We start from the raw sequence: 18501 nt of genomic DNA on the forward strand, positions 1-18501 counted from the left end.
TTTCATTTTTGGCTAAAAAAACAAAAATGAATAAATATTGATTTAACAGGAAAAAATTTGATCTGACCGGTTTCTTTTTACTTCTTCAAGGTGGCTATGAGAAAATTCTACATTGCACAGGAAGGCAACATTTGCGATTCGTGTTACCCTTCTGATGGATGGCGCCACTGTAGAATTCCAAGTCCAGTTGCTTTTCTGTGAAACAGTAGCACCGTCCCCAAGTCGGAGTCCACAGGGATGAAAAAAGGAAGGGAAGCTTAGAAAATGTCTTAAAACGTCCACTTCTGAGTCCCCCACTCCACGCTTGAATCAAAGAATCTTAGACCCACGCAACACCGTAAAGATTATCTAGTTCAGGAGTCAGCCAACTGTGGCCCAGAGCCCAGTCTAGTTCACTGCCTGTTTTTGGTTTTTTCTTTTTCATTTATTTATTTTTATTTTTTTGTTACATAAGGTTTTCTTTTATTTAAAAGATCATTCACCAAATACCATATCCATAGATTTACTTTCGGTCATACAGCTGAATGTGTTAAGTGTTTGGAATTCCATTCTTACCTTTAAAAGTCACCTGGATTGCCCAGAAGTTTAGACGAATTTGTTTTGTTCTTAAGCTTTCCACCCTGAAGATGTAAGTAGGTCATTTGAAAGCATCAGCTTTGATTACAACCCCATAATGTACATCATTCTTAAGTACTGGCATTACACAAATGGTTCTTATTTCAGAAGCAGAGATGACAGGTGGAGGGAGGAAAGGAGGGAGAGTTCTGTGAATTGCTGAGACCTCGTAACACAGACCCGGGAAGAGAAGCCAAGGATGCCAGCCGGTGATGAATTGCTACCAAGCACGCTGCCCTGCGGGGGCCAGGCTGCCCTCCACCCTCCACTCATCCTGGCCATGGTCTCTTCTCTCTTCGGCTCTAAGCTGCCAGCTGACCCCAAATTGCTCCCAATGGGACGCACTGGGACTTGGGTGCTAAAAAATTCAGTCTGTTCACACACAGGTGTTCCAGCTCAAAAGCTACGACCCCAGCCCCTGGCCCTGAAGCACTGAACACTGTACGTGGGAACAAGAAACTCTGTCCCAAAGGGGAGACCTCATGACGTACAGCCACCTGCCCGTTATCTTACGGTTCTTGACGGCTCTGCAAGGTGACATTCTCAGTTCGCCAAGTGAAACAGTAAAGGGCCAGATTCTAGTCCATTTTCATCCTGAAATTAAGGGAGGGCGGGAAGCACAGTATCTCATTCTGTTGCTTCTATCAGGAACAGATAAACAGAGGGAGAGACGCAGAACACACAGCCCCCAGGGGTGTGGACAAGAGCATGGTCTGCACTAACCAGCTGGCACACAGTCTCCCACCACACCCTCCGTCCCCCCAGCTCCTCTGCCCAGGGGAAAGGAAACCAGGGGGCAGTTCGCTACATCCAGCCTCTAATAGGACAGTTGAAAAGCGGGGACCAATTTGGACACGGTTTTGAAAGAGCAACAATAAAACGTGTGGACACAATCGTGCATTCCATTCACCCTCTATGTGAACTGCTCGCCAACATTTCCCCTTCCTCTTCTCTTAGGTTTTGCTGTTTGAAAGATGAGCCTATTCTGCTTGAAGAATCCACATGGGGAGGGGGTAACAGGGACGGGAAAGAGTTTGCGAGGATCAACAGATCTTTTATCCTCGCTTTGAAAACAAGACGCCTCAAACTCAGGGTGATGATCACAGCTGAGTACAAACGAGATGCTCTCCAGTCAGTGACTTCTTCTCTGGTGTTTTCTTGGAAGCCACAGCAACACAGAACTCAACATGCAGGTCGAGAGAGAAGCGCCGAGAAAACCAAAGGAGACGACCGGACCTGGCCAGTGTGTCTAAAGCAGAAAGAGAAAGCACGGGAGAACGGGAAGCAGCCCCTCCATCCAGAGAAGTCTCACGTGGTGACCGCCTTGGCTGCGCTAGAGAAACGCACGTGCTGGAAGGAAACAAGGAGCAAAAAGGAAAAAGGACAGAATGGAAACAGGGAAGGAGTGGCAGGAAAAAAAGAGAGCACAAAACAGGCGCTAGAGAGAGACAACACAGCTGAAGATGTATAAAGACCACTTGTTAACAGACATGCGCTCACACGCTGTGTTTCCGCTGCAAGAAAGGAGGACAGAGGTCAAGAGAGGAGTGGTGACTGCGGAGCTGCCGGTCCAGGGCCAGACAGCTGTGGTCTCGCCCCACATCCCCCCACACCCCATTCCCTCCCGACGGCAGCTCATCCTTGCTCCTCGTGGACCCCTGGGCCGGGCTCCCCGGAAGATGGCAGAGTTGGGACTGGCCACTCGATCGAGGGGCGTTGCAACTGTGTGAGCTTTAAGCTGGAGCCGTGGCCTCTGTGCCCTTTCCTCTTCTGTTGATTCTCTGAAATCCATGCTGGACCCTCACAGGGGAGGGCCATCTCTGAAATGACTCCCCATTGCGGGGTCTGTTTGCCAGTCACCTGGGCGACTCCCTGCCTCCTAAGAAGTCGTCTCTGGAGCCTCTGTCAGCTGGTCCACCTTTCCCCAATCCTAAGCCACATTTATCTTGTTTTCTGCCTTCTGCAATGTCCACACGAAGTGACTGATCCCCGAACAGTGCACCATCCTGTGTCAAGGCTTCCTTAAGGGAATCCACCGCATCAAATTCTACATAGCAGAATCCTTTAAATTTGTCTGTCTTTGTCTCTGACTAGCCATATACTCCTTACGCTGAGATCCTTAAAGATAGCATCTACGTCACCCTGAACTGTATTAAAAGGAAGATTTCCTACATATGCTGTGTAGAGGCAGCATCCTTTTAGCTACAGGAACCATGGCCACCAACACGGCCACGGGACCCTCTGCCGCCCCCAAAGCTGCTGTAGGGCCAATTGTCATAGGTATCGAAGTCCACCATTTGCTGTCTCCACTTGCAGAGGAGCCAGGGTGAGCGAGGAGGACCCCACAACATAACTTCCTCCAACCTGCTGCCGCCAGGCCTGTCCACCATGCCACCTCTTTTCTTTGTTTAATTGGGGTGAAATTAATATAACATAAAATTATCCATTTTAAAGTTACAATTCAGTGGCATTTTGGACATCCACATTCTCGTGCCACCATCACCTCTGTGTAATTCCAAAACATCTTCATAACTCCAAAAGGTGACCCCGTACCCAGGGAACAGTCATTCCCCATTCTCCCATCCCCAGCCTCCAGCAACCACGAATCTACTTTCTATCCTACAGAATTGCCTATTCTGAATATTTCATATAAATGGAATCATACGCCATGTGACCTTTTGTGTCTGGCTTCTTTCACTGAGCATAATGATGTCAAGATTCCTCCACAGCATAGCATGTCTCAGAACTTCATTCAATCATTTTTTATGGCTGAATACTATTCCTTTGGGTGGATAGACCACATTTTGTTTATCCATTCATCTGTCGGTGGACATCTGCGTTGTTTCTGCTACTGCCTGTTTTTGTAAATAGTTTTCTAAGAACACAGCCTCGTCGATTCATTTATGGATCGTCTATGACTGCCTTCCCACTATGATAGCAGAGTTGAGTTGTTACAGAGACCACGTGGCCCGCAAAGGCTAAAAAATTTACGCTCTGGTCCTTTACAGGGAAAGTTTGCTGACTCCTGGTCCAGCTCATCTGACTCCCTACACACCTATCTTTAAGTGAAGGAACTGAGTCTAAACTCCTATCCACCTTCCCTCCCCAGCCCAGGCTCCTCTCTGCCGTGGACTGAATGTTTGTGTCCCCCCAATACCATATGATGATGCCCAACCCCAACGTGGTGGAGCCTTTTGTTGGGAGGTCATTAGGGATAGAAGAGTTCATGGGGGTGGGGCCCTCACGATAGGATTAGCGTCTTTATAAGAAGAGGAGAAGAGAGAAAGAGGAAAAGTCATAAGAAGACACAGCAAGAGGGTGGCCATCTGCAAGCTAGGAAGAGGGCTCTCACCAGGAATCGGGTGGCACCTTGACCTTGGACTTCCAGCCTGCAGAACGATGAGAAAATACATTTCTGTTGTTCTAGCCACCCAGTCTATGGTATTTTGCTATGGCGGCCCTAGTAGGCTAAGCCATTCTCCTTGTTTCCTTTGGTTGTAAATGGACCCGTCTTCCTTGTCACCCATGCCAAGAGTTTAGAAGTCATCCTTGATGCCTCTCATCACCGTCCACATCCAATCAAGCCAATTCCCGTCCTCTCTATGTCTTAGATTTTCACGGACTCTGTTCCTTTCCTTCCCTCCCAGTTTCCACCACCCAAGTTTACGCACAATCACCTTTCACCTGGATTCAGGTAACAGCTTTTTTAGTGTCTCCACACTCCCAGTCTTAACCTTCCCTTCCGGCCCCCAAACTCTTCCTACACTTCAGCCAGAGGATTTTTCTGAAAATAAATGTAACATCACAATTTTGCCTAAAACCGCCCAGTGGTCCCCCCTTGCCCTGGGGAATAAAAGCAGAACTCCATAGCATGGCTTCAAACGCCCAGCAAGAGGTGGCCATCCTTGGGGCTGGAATGGGGTCTCTGTCTCCTTCCTTCTAGAAGAGGGATCCAACCGAGAAGGAGATGAAGGAGTTTGGCAAATGGAGATCCGGTTGCTGATGGAGTGGACTGGATGACTGCTTAGATGGGAGGCATCATCCGACTTCTTTCTACTTTCGTGTGTGAGACGGACTTCCCCACCCGGGAAGGAGGAGATCAGAAAATGGGCAGAGAAAATGGAGGGGTGGGAGTGAGTGTGGAGAGCCGGACTTTGGGGGAGGGAGGAAGAGGCCATCGATCCTCCACAGAAAAAGCAGGACCAACGGGAACTGTGACCAGCCCAAGCAGGCTTGTGAAATCTCCCACTGCTGAGGGCCCTGAGGGGTGAGACGCAGCATTCTGAAGTGGTTAACAGCGTGAACTTTGAAGCCAGACTGCCAGGTTCAAATCCTGTCTCTGACACTTACTAGCTATGTGACCTCAGACATCCCACTCAACTTCTCTGTGCTTCAGATTCCTCATCTACAAAGAGGGGGTAATTAATGGACCTAGCTTTCAGTTTCTCATAAAGTTAAACACACATCTACCCCTGTAGGACAGTGAGTGACACTGAGCAAAACACCCCAGGCTGAGCAAGAAGTGAGATTTATTTGAAAGGAAAAGTACACCATCCAAATGGGGTATTTTGTTAGTTTCCTGTGGCTGCGGTAACAAATTATCAGAAACCGGGCAGCTGAAAACAACAGAACTTTATTCTCTCCCAGTTCTGGAGGCTAGAAGTCCAAAATGAAGGCGTTGGCAGGGCTGGTTCCTTCAGAGGACTGTGAGGGAGCACCCGTCCCCTGCTTCTCTCTTAGCATCTGCTGGCTGCTGCCATCTTTGGCGATCTTTAGCTTGGATGTGTCTGCATCGCTCCATCTCTGCGTCCATCATCACATGAGCCTCTCTTCTGTATCTTCTCCCCTCTGTCTGTGTCTTCTCCCCTTTTAAATCCACCACTCGGATTGGGGGCCACCCAGAGAACCCAGGAGGATCTCCTCTCAGGATCCTTAATTGAATTACCTCTGCAAAGATCCTTTTCCAAATAAGGTTCACATTCACTGGTTCAGGGTGGACACATCCTTTGCGGGGGCTGCCGTTCAAAACAGTGCAGGTATCCAACACTGTTACCCCGGGCAGGAACTGCTTTCATTGCTCACGAGGTATGATAGCCCACATTTACCAAGTGTTTATCACATTCCAGACACCGTGAAAAGTGATTTCCACCCATTAACTCAGCTCTCCCGCTTGCACTTTGTTCCATCCGAGCATATGAAAGTGCGGCCATCCTTTCCCCAGGCCCTCAGCACCTGCAGAACAATAGCGTGAGAATTAATTAGTGGCGCCGTCTGAAAGGGAAAATGAGCAACACCCTCACTCCTCCGCCATCCATCCTCCTTTGATGATCCAGAATTTGATCACTTTAAAGGATGTAATAACCCTGCTTCAAAAGAGGCATCCTTTTTATCTTCTCCAAGGCTTTCATTCTGCTGGGGACAAGGTTTCAGAATTGGACTGTGGTTTGTTTCTCTAAAGCTCTTTTAATGATGCTAGGTGTGGAGAAAAATAAAAACAAGTTTTAAAAACTTGTTTGTAAAGAACTTGGGGATTTTCAACAACCCTTGGTGTCAAGTAGTAGTAGCAATGAAATAAAGATAACAGCAATCATGAAGTCTAGCATTTATTTACGAGCACTCTTAAAAGCATTTGACATGCTCACTCATTTGAATCCCACAACAACCCCATATGGTAGGGACTGAGATTACTCCCCATTTTACAGATGAGGAGGCTTATTGAGGTGAGTAACTTGCCCAGAGCTCTAGAGCCAGTAAAGAGCGGAGCTGGAGTTTAACCCAGGAAGTCTGGCCGCAGGAGTCTGTTTTGCTCTGCAGTGTTGTCTACACAAGTGCCAGGTAAGTTCTAAGTCAGTCAGCAAGGAAGAAATCACCAAGGGTCAAAATTACTCTTGAAAAGCCTGGATATAGTCTATACAGCAGTGACTTTTTGAATTCAAATAGAGAGTTATTTTTGAAGTTTGAACTGTTCCAGTGGTTCTCAACTGGGGATGATCTTGCCCCCCTCAGGGGACAGTTGGCAACGTCTGGAGAAGAGTTTTGTGGTCACGACTGGGGTTTCAAAGGGAGGTATTACTGGCATCTAGTGGGAGAGGCCAGGGATGCTGTTAAACACCCTACAGCTCCCAGGACAGCCCCACAACGAGGACTGAATGCCCACGATGTCAGCAGTGCCAAGATTGAGAAACGCTGACGAAACTAAAGGAACGAGCAAGAGGAGAGTCTGTGTGTCCGTGTCTGGCAAGACGACCCTCAGACCACCCAGCCCTGGTGTGGAGGGGTCGGGGAGTGGAGAACGCTGCGCGGCTCCCACGTGCCGCAGTGTTTGCTCTTGTCTCCCGGAGCAGAGACAGCTGGCAGCCCCCAAAATCCATCCTCCTTTCATCTGCAATGAAAGGCCACAATTTTTAACCAGACCCACGGCCACCTGGACCAAAGACCACGTTTCCCCACTTGCCTTGCAGCTTGAAGTGGCCAACTGAATGCATCTGGCCAATGGGACAGCGTGGAAAAGTGTCACAGCTCCTGGGATGGAGAATTCCACTTCCAGGAAGATTCAGTACATGTGCTTTTCCCCACTCGTCCCAATGAGCACAAGTAAAACCCTGGGCATTGTATGTAAAACAATCATACGAAGACTCTGGAAGGTGGAGAGGAGAAGGCAGACCCACGGTGCCCTCAGGACCCGAGGAGGAACACGGTGGCAAGTTCTCTTGCTTTTCCTTGTGCCTCATCCGGGCTTGGAGCTCAAGAGACCGACGGCTTGGAAACGCCCACGGACACAGTCAGAAAAGCTCCAACAAATGCCCTTTCTCTGTTGCCAAAGGACCAGGAAGGGGCAGCCCAGCAAAATGGAAAACTTCTAGACAATAACCCCCCCCCCCCACTGAAGTCAAACGCCGCTGAAGAAACTGTGCCCCCATCCCCACCCACGCCAGCAAAGCCGAGTGGGAAGCCTAGATTTCCACCCTTCCAGGCTGGAATGAGGTGCCCCCCCACACACACACATGCACGCACAAGGTGGGATCAGAGAAGGCTGAGCAGAGCCTGAGACAGTCATCACTGCCAGGCAGCAAGGAAGCCCCCCTCCCTCGGTGCCCAGTGCTGATGGAGACCACGTGGACCACTCCCCGCCACCCTGTAGTAATGAGGGGCAGCTCCCGCCCCTCCTCCCCCACCCAGGGTGTGTCGGCAGAGGCTCAGCAGAGAGTCAGGGCTTCTCCCACCTCTGGGCAGTAACAAGGCCCCTGGCCCCCGTGGCATCAGTGGAGACCAAGTGTGGAGCAGTAACAAGGTACCCCTTCCCCTCCCGGTCAGGGGGGTATCCGTGGGGCCCAGTAGGAAGCTAGACCTCTCACCCCTACTCAACAGCAGCAAGGAGCCCCCCTCAGGTGTCAGTGGAGTTGTAGAGGCAACGTGGACCTCTACTCTCATCCCAAAGTAATGAGACGCCCTACACTCTTGCTGGAGCATGTCGGAGGAAACCAGCCAAAACAGAAGGTTTCAGTAAAATCCAAAGTCTCATAAAATAATGCTCAAAATGTCCAGGTTACAATCAAAATTCACTCATCACACCAAGAACCAGAAAGACCTCAAACTGAATGTAAAAGGACAATCCATAGATATTGTGTGACATCATAGAAAGGTACCTGGTCTTTGTCCCCGATTCCTGGCACAGAGCTCCTAAAACCCTAGAATTTCCTGAGTGGTAAGGGTGATAGAGAGGAGGCGTTTGTGGGGATCTTGGGGTCTGGGTAGGACTTGGGCTGGGAATTCCAGAAAGAAGAAACGTCATGCACAAAGGCCCCCAGGGTCACCCGGAACAGAGAGGGAGCTCAAGTCTGATTTAGAAAAGCAATATGGTGTAGAGTTCTGCAAGCTGGCTCTGCAGACAGATGAGCTGGGTTCTCACCCCAGAGGAGATGAGCATGTCACCCAACTGTCACTAATTAGCTGTGTGTTACGGATTGCAGGTCTGTGCTCTCCCTAGATTTAGAAGTTGAAACCCCAATCTCCACTGGGATGGTATTGGCAGGTGGGGCCTTTAGAAGGTAATGAGGTCATGAGGGTGGGGCCGTTGTGGTGGGATTAGTGCCCTGATAAGAAGACACAGGAGAGAGCTTGCTTGTGTCTCTTTCTCCACCATGTGAGGATACAACAAGAAGCCGGCCATCTGTAAACTCAGAAGAGAGCCTTCCCCAGGAACCCGACCATGCTGGCACTCTGACCTCAGATCTCTACCCACAGACTGAGAAACACGTTTCCGTTTTTCAGTCACACAGTCTATGATGGTTTCTTACGGCAGCACAAGCCGACTAAGACACTGTGTTATCGGAATTATCTAAAATCTCTGTGCCTCCGTTTTCCCATCTGTAAAATGGGGGTATGTTGGTGCCAACCTCACTGCATTGTTGTGCAGATAAATTAACCAGCACAGCACTCCCCAACAGGAATATGACACAGGCCTCACACATAATTCTGCCTCTCGTAGAGTGAAGTTAATTTTAATAAAATATTTTATTGACCCCAATCTATCCCAAAGATCCTCATTTCAACCTGTAATCAATACTTTCAAGATTATTGATGATATAGTTTATATTCTGGTTTTTCTACTAAATCTTGGAAAGCCAGTGTATATTTCCTCCTCACAGCACATCTCCGTTTGGACTCACCTGTTTCAAGGACTCAGCGGCCACGTGTGGCTCATGGCTACCGTAAGGGACAGCGCCGCTGTAGTGGAATGCCGGGCGCATACTGAGAACTTGACACCTGTTGGCCACTATCATGTCTTCAGTCCCAGGTCCTGGCACTGACAGGGGAGGCACAAAATGCCTGAACTCCAGCCCCTGCCCTCATGTTGGTTTGCAAACTGGCCCTGTACACAGAGGGCGAGGAGAGACTGAAGAAAGAGGCAGCCCACTCCAGACCAGTGGGCGGCAAGTGTAACCAGCAAGGAAACTTCCACACAAGGCTTGTCTTGGGCGCTGCCAGACGAATAGGTCTCTGCATCCACCCACCAGGATCTTCCAGGTTTATATAGAGGACTTGATGGGGTTTGGTCACGTGCACTGTCTGGATGGTCTCAGCAACACATTACTATTTCAAGGCTGTGTCCTCAAGGCAGCTTCTAGTGCCAAGAAGGCAAGCAGAATGCACCATCCAAGGAGAGCAGAGGGGCGAGGAGCCTCCCATTGCCTGGGTCCAGCTCAAGGGTCCCCCGGCGGTCACATCCTCTCGATGACCTCCTCCACTCCTCAGGGTGCTGGGGGCCTGGGGAGAAAGACAGATAAGGCCAAGGAGCTTCGGAGGCCCTGAGAGAAAAGCATCCCATGTATCAGGCCCCACTTGGAGGAGGGGAGAGGTCAACAAGGCTCTCTGGAGGTGGTGACCCCAAGTCAAAGTCTGGACAAATGAACAAGCATTAGCCACGTGTTATGGACTGAAAGGCATTCCCACAAAATTCCTGTGTTGCAGCTCTAACCCCCAATATCACTTATGTGCAGACTGAGGCTTTAAGGAGGAGATTAACGTTAAGTGAGGTCATAACGGTGTGGCCCCTATCCGATAGGAGGGATGTCCTCATCCAAAGAGAGACAGACACCAGGGATGCTCACACACAGAGGAAAGACCATGGGAGGACATGGCAAGAATTTGAAAAATGAACATAATGGGCAGGATCTCCAAATAGTGCCAGAAAGATAGTGTAGTGTAGTGGTGACATGAGAAGCTTCGAGCAAGATGGCCCAAAGTCCCACCTCTGCCACTTGCCAGCTGTGCAACCCTAGGCAAGTAAGCCAACCTCTCTGGGCCTCAGTTTGCCTATCTCTAGAGTGGGGATAATAATAGCATGTAACCCGCAGAATCGCTGGGAGAGTGGGAGAGTCCGTGCGTTTCAGGAGCCTAGGGAGACCCAAGCACAGAGCTAACACGCTCAGAAGACAGAATCTGTGGTTATCTGCTCATTCCAAAAATTGTCATCTGGGCATCCACAGAGTCCAATTGTTCTTTGTTGCTGCCATACCAAATCACCACAAACTTAGCAGCTTAAAGTAACACAAATTTATTGCGTCACAGTTCCAATGGGTCGAGAGTCTAGCGTAGCATGGCCACATTCTCAGCTCCAGGCCTCCGTGGGCTAAAATGCAGGCATGAGCAGGGCTGCATATGCATCTGGAGGCCCTGGGGTGACTGCTTCCAAGTACATTCAGGTCGCAGGCAGAATCCAGTTCCTGTGGTTATAGGACTGAGGTCTCCGTTTCATTGCTGGCTGTCGGCTGGGGGCACCCTCAGCTCCTCGAGGCCCCTCTCTGGTCATTGCATGTGGGCCCCTCCATCTCAGAACCAGTACATCACATCCTCCTCACACTCAGACTCTCCCTAACTTCAACCTCTGCTCCACGGCACTGAATACAACACAGCCCGTGCCCTGCAAGAGTTCACAGCCCAGAGAGGAAGGCAGGCAGGTGGAGGGACATTTATGACGGAGGGGAGCATGCACACACAGCCTAGAGGGGGGAGCGTCAGACAGCATCCATGCAGACCCCCATCCCAGATCTGAGGCTGCACGACTGAGGAGAGCTGGGTAGACACCTGTCTCAGCTTACAGGTGAGAGAGTCCAGGCAGGGAGAACAGCCACACAAGACCTAGAGCTGAGAGAGAAGCTAGTGAGAGAATCAGATATTGCCATGCATTAAGAATATTCCTTGGGAGGCCGAGCTGGTGGAGCAGTGGTTAAGTTCGCACTTTCTGCTTTGGTGGTCTGGGGTTCGCCGGTTCGGATCCCGGGTGCGGACATGGCACCACTCATCAAGCCATGCTGTGGCAGACGTCCCACATACAAAGTAGAGGAAGATGGGCATGGATGTTAGCTCAGGGCCAGTCTTCCTCAGCAAAAAGAGGAGGATGGGCAGCAGACGTTAGCTCAGGGCTGATCTTCCTCAAAAAAAAAAAAGAAAGAAAAAAAGAATATTCCTTGGGAACAGCTCTTGAGGACAAAATAGCCAATGTGTGTGTGGACCTGACTAGGTGTCAGCCACAGTTCTGGCACTTCGCACATATTACCTCATTGACTCCTTGCAGCAACCCCATAAACTCAGGACGATTATTATCTGCTTTTCCAGCCCGTCCCCACAGCCTCCGGCGGATGGACCATTTTGGGCCAGCTGCCAACGCCCTCGTTATGTGGTCACCACAAAGAAAAATATTGAAAGCTCCGGTCCGCGTGATTTTCCTTCCCAATGCACATCTCTGGGGCCACAGAAAATATTTTGACATCTGCTCGTAGCCAGTTCCAACAAGCACCTTTTCTCTTCCTCGTGCTGAACGAGATGCGAAAATTAAATGTAAGGAGCAGTCCTCGCTTAGGACTGGAAGGACAGTGGGCAGAGTGGTTAGGGACAAAGCCTCAGGGCCCCAGCCAGAGTGCTAATCGCAGCTCTGCTGTGGGACCTTGGACAAGCAACTTTGCCTCCCCGTGCCTCAGTTTCCCCACCTGGTATAAGGTGGGCGATAACCAGGTTGTTGTGACAATTAAATGACAATGTAATAAAGCAGGCTCAAAGTTTTTCTGTAAAAGATCAGACGGTAAATATTTTCAGCTTTGCAGGTCATTTGGTCTCGTAACAACTAATCAGCTCTGTCACAGATAACATGTAAATGAGTGTGTCTAGGTTCCAGTAAAACTTTATTTACAAAAACAGGCCATGGGCCAGGATTTGTCTATGGAACTGCAGTATGCTGACAACAAGCCTGCAGCTCTGCCTCTTCCTAGCTGTGTGGTCTGACGCAAGTTACTTAACCTCTCTGAGCCTCAGCTTTCTCATCTATAAACGGGTGTGAATAGTTGAACCTACCTCCTAGGGCTAAAGGGAAGACTGGCGAGATACTGCATGCAAATCCCTCGGCACAGAGTCTGGCACGTGGTAACGACTCAGTAAATATCAGCACCTTTGATTATTCAAAAACCGCAGCCTCTTTTCCGAAGTCTTTGGGCATAGTCAGCCCTGACGTCCTCAGTTCTCCCTCCATGGTCATTGGACTGCCTTGTCATCATCTGCTTGGATGCTCATCCTCTTCTCCACCACCTCTCCCCGTGAGCTCCTTGAGCCCAGGGTGGTGGGGCCTGGTACACAGCAGGTGCTCAATAAACACCACTAAAACGAATGACTACTGGACCTCTTTCCTAAGTCCCAAGCTAAACTGAACCCAAATATGAATTTTCCCTCCCAAATAAAGCCCAGAAACGCCAGGCCGGGTGAGGCGAACGCACACCCGCTGGTTGGTCTGCCTTAGACTCTAGAAAACCAGAGAAAGATGTGGCAAGGGGAGACCAGAGGCACAAAGACATGCTTCAAGTCACACAGCAAGTCCAAAGCAGAGGAAGGAGCGGAATTCAGAGCCTGTCCCTGGGCTCATTCTCATTCACTATATCCCGCTCCTGTTTGGGTTTCTTCCGCTCTCCTTCGGACCACCCCACGGACGAATGCCCCCTCCGGGTGGAACGTCACTCGCAGAGGTGGGCTGGAAAGCCCCTCTGGAGATCCTGAAAGGTGAGCTGGATTGGAGATTGGGGTCTTCTCCAGGGTGGGCCCAGCCAATTTCGAATTCCTCCGGTAATGGTCCACCGCCTGCCCAGTCATGGCCGGAAACCAGATTCCCTCACCAAGGTGGGCTTTGGGGAGCCAGGGCCGGGATGCTCAGGGAGGAGAGCACAGGGACGGGTCAGCCCCCCTCAGATCAGGGAAGCAAGGAGGCGCTGGCTCGGCAAAGGGCCTCTGAAGGGGTCCTGGCTCATTACCAGATGCCCCACCTCAGCTTATCCTCAGGCTCCAGTACCTCTGGTCTGCTGCTGTAGCGATAAAGACAAACAGGGACTAAATTATTAAGGACATGTTCTGTGCTGGCTCTTGGCAGACAGGATCTCATTTAAGCTTCACAACAACCCAGTGTGGTAGAAATTACCCCTCTTGCAGAAATTGCTAGTTGCCTCTTGGCATCTTTTCTTTTCCTCTTAGTAATAGAGACCCCTCCAAATTTTAACAAGATGCATAGCCTTGGAGCCCAGGAAGAGGTAGGATTTCCCAGCCTCCCTTGCAACAAGGTGCAACCATGTGACAATCTAACCTGTGGGAAATAAACAGAGGGAACATGTGAAGCTTCCATATCACATGGAAAGTGATGGCTAGTCCCCGTTCCATGGTGTCTTGCGGGTGAGCCCGCTTTGCCATGCTGATGTTGGCAGAGCAGCAAAGTGGAGGGAAGCTGGGTCCCTGGATGACGGTGGAGTAGAGATGCCAGCCTTGGAGCACTCACGCTAAGCCCCCTGGGTGAGAGAGAAAATAGACTTCTATATACTATTCAGGGGCCTCTTTGTTACAGCTTTGTACCCTCACTAATACATGCTTAGTCCCCTCATGAATAAATCCATTTGGCAGATGAGGAAACAGCCTCAAAGCACTTCTGTTAGTTGATCAAGAGTGTGGATGAGATGCAGCAGGTCAGGGGTCTGAATCAAGATGAATCAAGACCCCGAAGTTTTCTCCTGAGTCATCCTCCCTCTCAATTACAGGAATACTGATGCACGTGGTTTATCAATTTACGAAGTCCGTTCACATACAAGCTCATTGTTTTCTGAGTTTCACTCTAGCCTCGTAGGAAAGATTACTCCTTTCATTTTACAGATGGGGAAACTGAGGCTTTAGCAGGATTCAGATGGTGCCCGAGCTCGCACAGGTGGTGAGAGGCAATGCTGGCATTTGAGCAGAGTCATCTGGCTTTCAGGGCAGTTCTCCTTTTCCTGCTCCATGGCTGCCCAGCTGCTTCAATATTGACAAGATCCCCTGGGGACAGGCTTCACGGTACCTGTCCCCCCAGTAGAGAGGCCCCCATGAAGTCACAGATGGCCAGCAGTCTCAGGCTGGGGTCCCCAGCAGCAGACTCCGAGACAAGGTGTATTAGGGTTCTCTAGAGAACGGAACCACAGGATCCATATATTTGTCATAAGGTTTTGGCTCACGTGATGATGGAGACAAAGTCCCACCATCTTTCATCTACAAGCTGGAGGTTCAGGGAAGCCAGTGGTGTGTACTCTGTAGGCCCAGGAGCCGGAGAGCCGGTGGTTAGATTCCAGGCCGGGTCTGAAGGCCTAAGGACCACGAGCACAGAGGCCAGCAGTTCAGCAACGTTCCAGCTCAACAGTCAGGCAGTCAATTCTCCTTCCCCTGCCTTTCCGTTCTATTCTGGCCCTCCACGGATTGGATGGCGTCCACCCACAGCGGTGAGGGCAATCTGCTTTACTCAGTCTACCAATTAAAATGCCATTCGCTTCTGGAAACACCCTCATGGGCACACCCAGAAATAATGCTTTACCAGTTCTCTGGGCATCTGGTGGCCCAGCAAAGTTGATGCAGAAAATTAAGCATCACACGAGGTTTCTGGTGCAATTCATTTCTTTGGGAGGGGATCCCAGATACATCAGCAGGAGGAAGAGGAAAGTGAGACAGGGAAAGAGGGACGGGCAGCCAAGGATGTGTTAACAAGCAAGATGCCCTGCGTGCAAACTGGAGCTCAGGACCACGGGGAACTCTGGGCAGGACGGGGGAGAACATACCTTGCAGCTTCCCTTTAAAGGGCGAGCGATCTTCCATGTATTCCACCAACTCTCTGGCCGTGTTGGCTGAGGGCTGTTTCCAGGAGTATTAACTCCCTGGTGCTTCTAGCCTTCCCCAAGCACAGGCAGATCATGCTTTACCCCAAAGGGCCCTCAGGATGGAAGCACAAGAAGATGGAAGCAGATGCTGGGGGTAGCTGGGGCGCCGGCACCTCCCGGCACACCAGTGTTAGACAGGTGATCAACTGGTCTACCCTCTTCACAGCACAGAAGAGAACAAGGAGCTCTCACTTTGGACTGATCGTTGATTCGGGCTCTAATTTCAAAACCACATTTGCTTGATTTTGAGATACCATTGCCTGTAAGAGGCACATTGTGTATAATAACAGCTTTCCTGGACTTAGAAGAAGAAAAAAACTACCTTAAGCACACACACAAAAGGCATTCTAATTTCAGCTATGTTAAAAAGTTTAAAAGAAAGCATCTCAAACTCTCGACAATATGGCTTTGTCCTGCTGTCCCCATAAGAACACCTGCACCCTTCTGACCCTCCGTCCCAATTTGGGCTTAGAAAATGAGGTTATTTTGCTTGAAAATCGGTTCTGGGCTTTGAGGTTCTGTGATTTTCTATTTCCTTGCAACATCTTTGTCATGGCAACACAATGCATATTTACATATCAAAACCATCTCTGCCTACTCCACACCTTAAAACAAGAATCAAGGGCCCACCTTCACATTTCAAAACATGCAACTTCAGCCCCTTTATGTCCAGGTACCCTCCTCTGGGCAAGAAAAGAAGCCACAGTTTCTTCTTCGCTGTGTCAGTATCTTTAAAATGCACAGTTATTAATTAGATGCATTAGGGGCTGGCTAACTTTGTTACAAGGAGAAAGGGGGAGAAGTAACATTTATTAATTGACTTCTGCTCCCAGACACAGATGGCTTTAGATGTATCATTTCGTGCAAGCTCGGCAACCGCTCCACCAAGGAAGGAACAATCTTATGTCCAAGGTCACATGCTGGCAAGTTGCAAATCTGAGACAATGTTGGTCAAAGCACCTACCGCCACACCCAGCATCTTGTCAGAGCTTAATAAAGACAGACAGAGAACAGAAACAGAGAGCAGAGTGGGAGGAGGAAAAGAAGAGAATGAAAAAAGGAAAAGAATTCCATCCCCCAAAGATTTACCTCCCCCTGATGCTGGACCACCTGAGGTTGCTAAGAAACACGGCCATGCGCGCTCTGCTGTCCAATTCCTAAAGATAGAGACTGGATCACCACCAGAAAAGAGGGATAAACTCTCCTTTTTCTTTCTTTTATCCATTTCTTCCCCTCTTAAATATTCTCCCGCCAACATCAGCCAGCCACACTCCTTGGGCACGAGATTTATTTTGTTATCTGTTCTCCGGTCCATTTAATTTTGCATGTCATCTTTTATTAGTATTTTCCTTTCTCCTTCACTCTGAAAAAGTCTTAGAGAATAGGAAATCTGGCCTCTTTCTAATCCTACATGAATCTCCCAGGCTTTGTTTTCCCACTTTGGGATCATAAAATCAGCAGCTGTCCATTAAGCAGCATTAGCACAGCATGGTCTGTGTAGGGCCAGCTGAGGAAGCTCCAGGCTGCCCCAGGCCCTGTTATCTTTGCAACCCATATAATAATTCCACCACGATTGCCCCCATCATGCATTTGGCTATTCAAAATCCATCTGTAAAATCCAGTGATCCTGGGAGAAATGACACGTACCAGATACCCAATGGTTCTGAACTTTTTCTGCTTGAGAATGTAGGGGGTAGAAGGAAGGAAAGCCATGAACTCTCTTACTGGACAAATGCAGACAGATGCAAAATCCCGCACAACCCCTGGACCCCAGAGGGAGAACCCCTGCTGGAATCTGTTATCAGCTGATACTTCAGGAAGTGGGTTCAGAGGAAGGAATTATTCACAGTGGCAAGAATTGAGGCCCCGCAGAGAAAGATGCTAAGTCCCAGCAGAGGTGGGGGAAAACAGAGCTTAAGGGAGAAGGAGGACGAGAGGATGGGAAAGATGAAGTTAGTTTTGAAAGCTAATCCTGGGATGAGGAGGAGGAAGCAGTTACCAGAATCTGGAGACAGAGAAAGTTGTAAGAAGAGGGCTGTGGGATGGGAGCTGTGACCTTCAATCAAGAGGTCCACTTGACCCTGACTGACCCTGCGAAGAGGTCACAAGGAGAACAAGCATCTTCACCTCACTCCCCCTCCTCTGAATGTTATTGCTCCCATTTTATAGATGAGCAAGATGAGGCTCAGAGACATGAAGTCATCTGTCCAAGACCACACGGCTGGGAAATGGAACAGCCAAGATTTGAACCCAGCTCTCCTCTCTCCGAGGCCACAGCCTCGACCCTTGACTATCTCACAGGCCAGCCAAAAGGAGGCTGGAATGAATGTGTCCCCAGAAACCTGGATAGCTCTGGTTTGTTGTGATCCAGCTGAGGCCAGTTTGCAAAATTTAGCTAATAGAGACCTAAAACACTGAAGTGTTGTGCTCCCGGAGGGACCGCGGGAGAAGCAGATCTTGCAAATGAAATTTACCAACAGGGTAATGTGCGTTTGGTTCCAACTGGTGTCATTATCATCAATCACCAAGCAGAGCCGGTCCCTGGGAAGTCTGTCCCAGGAGCATCCTAGGCTCTACTGAGCCTTCGCCAGTGAGCCCAGTGTCCCAGGCCTGGAGGGAGGGGATAAAGTGCACCCAGGAGTCCTCATCATCTGAGACTCGGTCCTGGCAAGGCAGAAGAAGCTGACATCGCCAGCAAAGGAAATGCCTCTCTTCCCCCTCGCCCCTCCCCAAGCCCCCAAGATGCCTGCCTTCAGTCTCCAAGTGGACCCAAGATTGTGCCCACCCGAGGGTGGGGGAGCAGGGCTGGCTTCACCCCCTCTGGGGTCAGCTGCGACAAGTGGTCCACTTGGGCCCATTTGGGACGCCTCTCCGCCCGGTGCGGATGCTGCAAAAGCCCAGATGACGGGCCCTGGATGCAAGCCGCAGCGACCCAGCCAGGCAGGCGTCCCCTCAGACTTGGGGACACATCTTGCTTCTGCTGTGAAGAACACAGAAGGCAAATGAGCAGCTCTAACAAAGAGGGCGGCCCAGACTGGAGGTGCAGGGGGCCCTCCCTGAGGAGGTGGTGTTTAAACTGAGATCTAAAGGACAAGGTGGAGTTGACTCGGCGGGGAGGGGGGTCCTGTGGCGGCGCGAGGAGGCCTGAGTGAGGGGATAGGAACCACCCATGAACCAAGAG

The 18501-nt window shown here is 50.0% G+C and overlaps 1 pseudogene; it reads right to left on the bottom strand.

Moving 5' to 3' along the window:
- Positions 1 to 2111: 2111 nt before the first annotated feature.
- On the bottom strand, positions 2112 to 2912 carry LOC106836780 (eukaryotic translation initiation factor 4H pseudogene; annotated as a pseudogene).
- Positions 2913 to 18501: the final 15589 nt, after the last annotated feature.

The sequence above is a fragment of the Equus asinus genome, chromosome 14 (assembly GCF_041296235.1).
Source record: "Equus asinus isolate D_3611 breed Donkey chromosome 14, EquAss-T2T_v2, whole genome shotgun sequence".
NCBI lineage: Eukaryota > Metazoa > Chordata > Mammalia > Perissodactyla > Equidae > Equus > Equus asinus.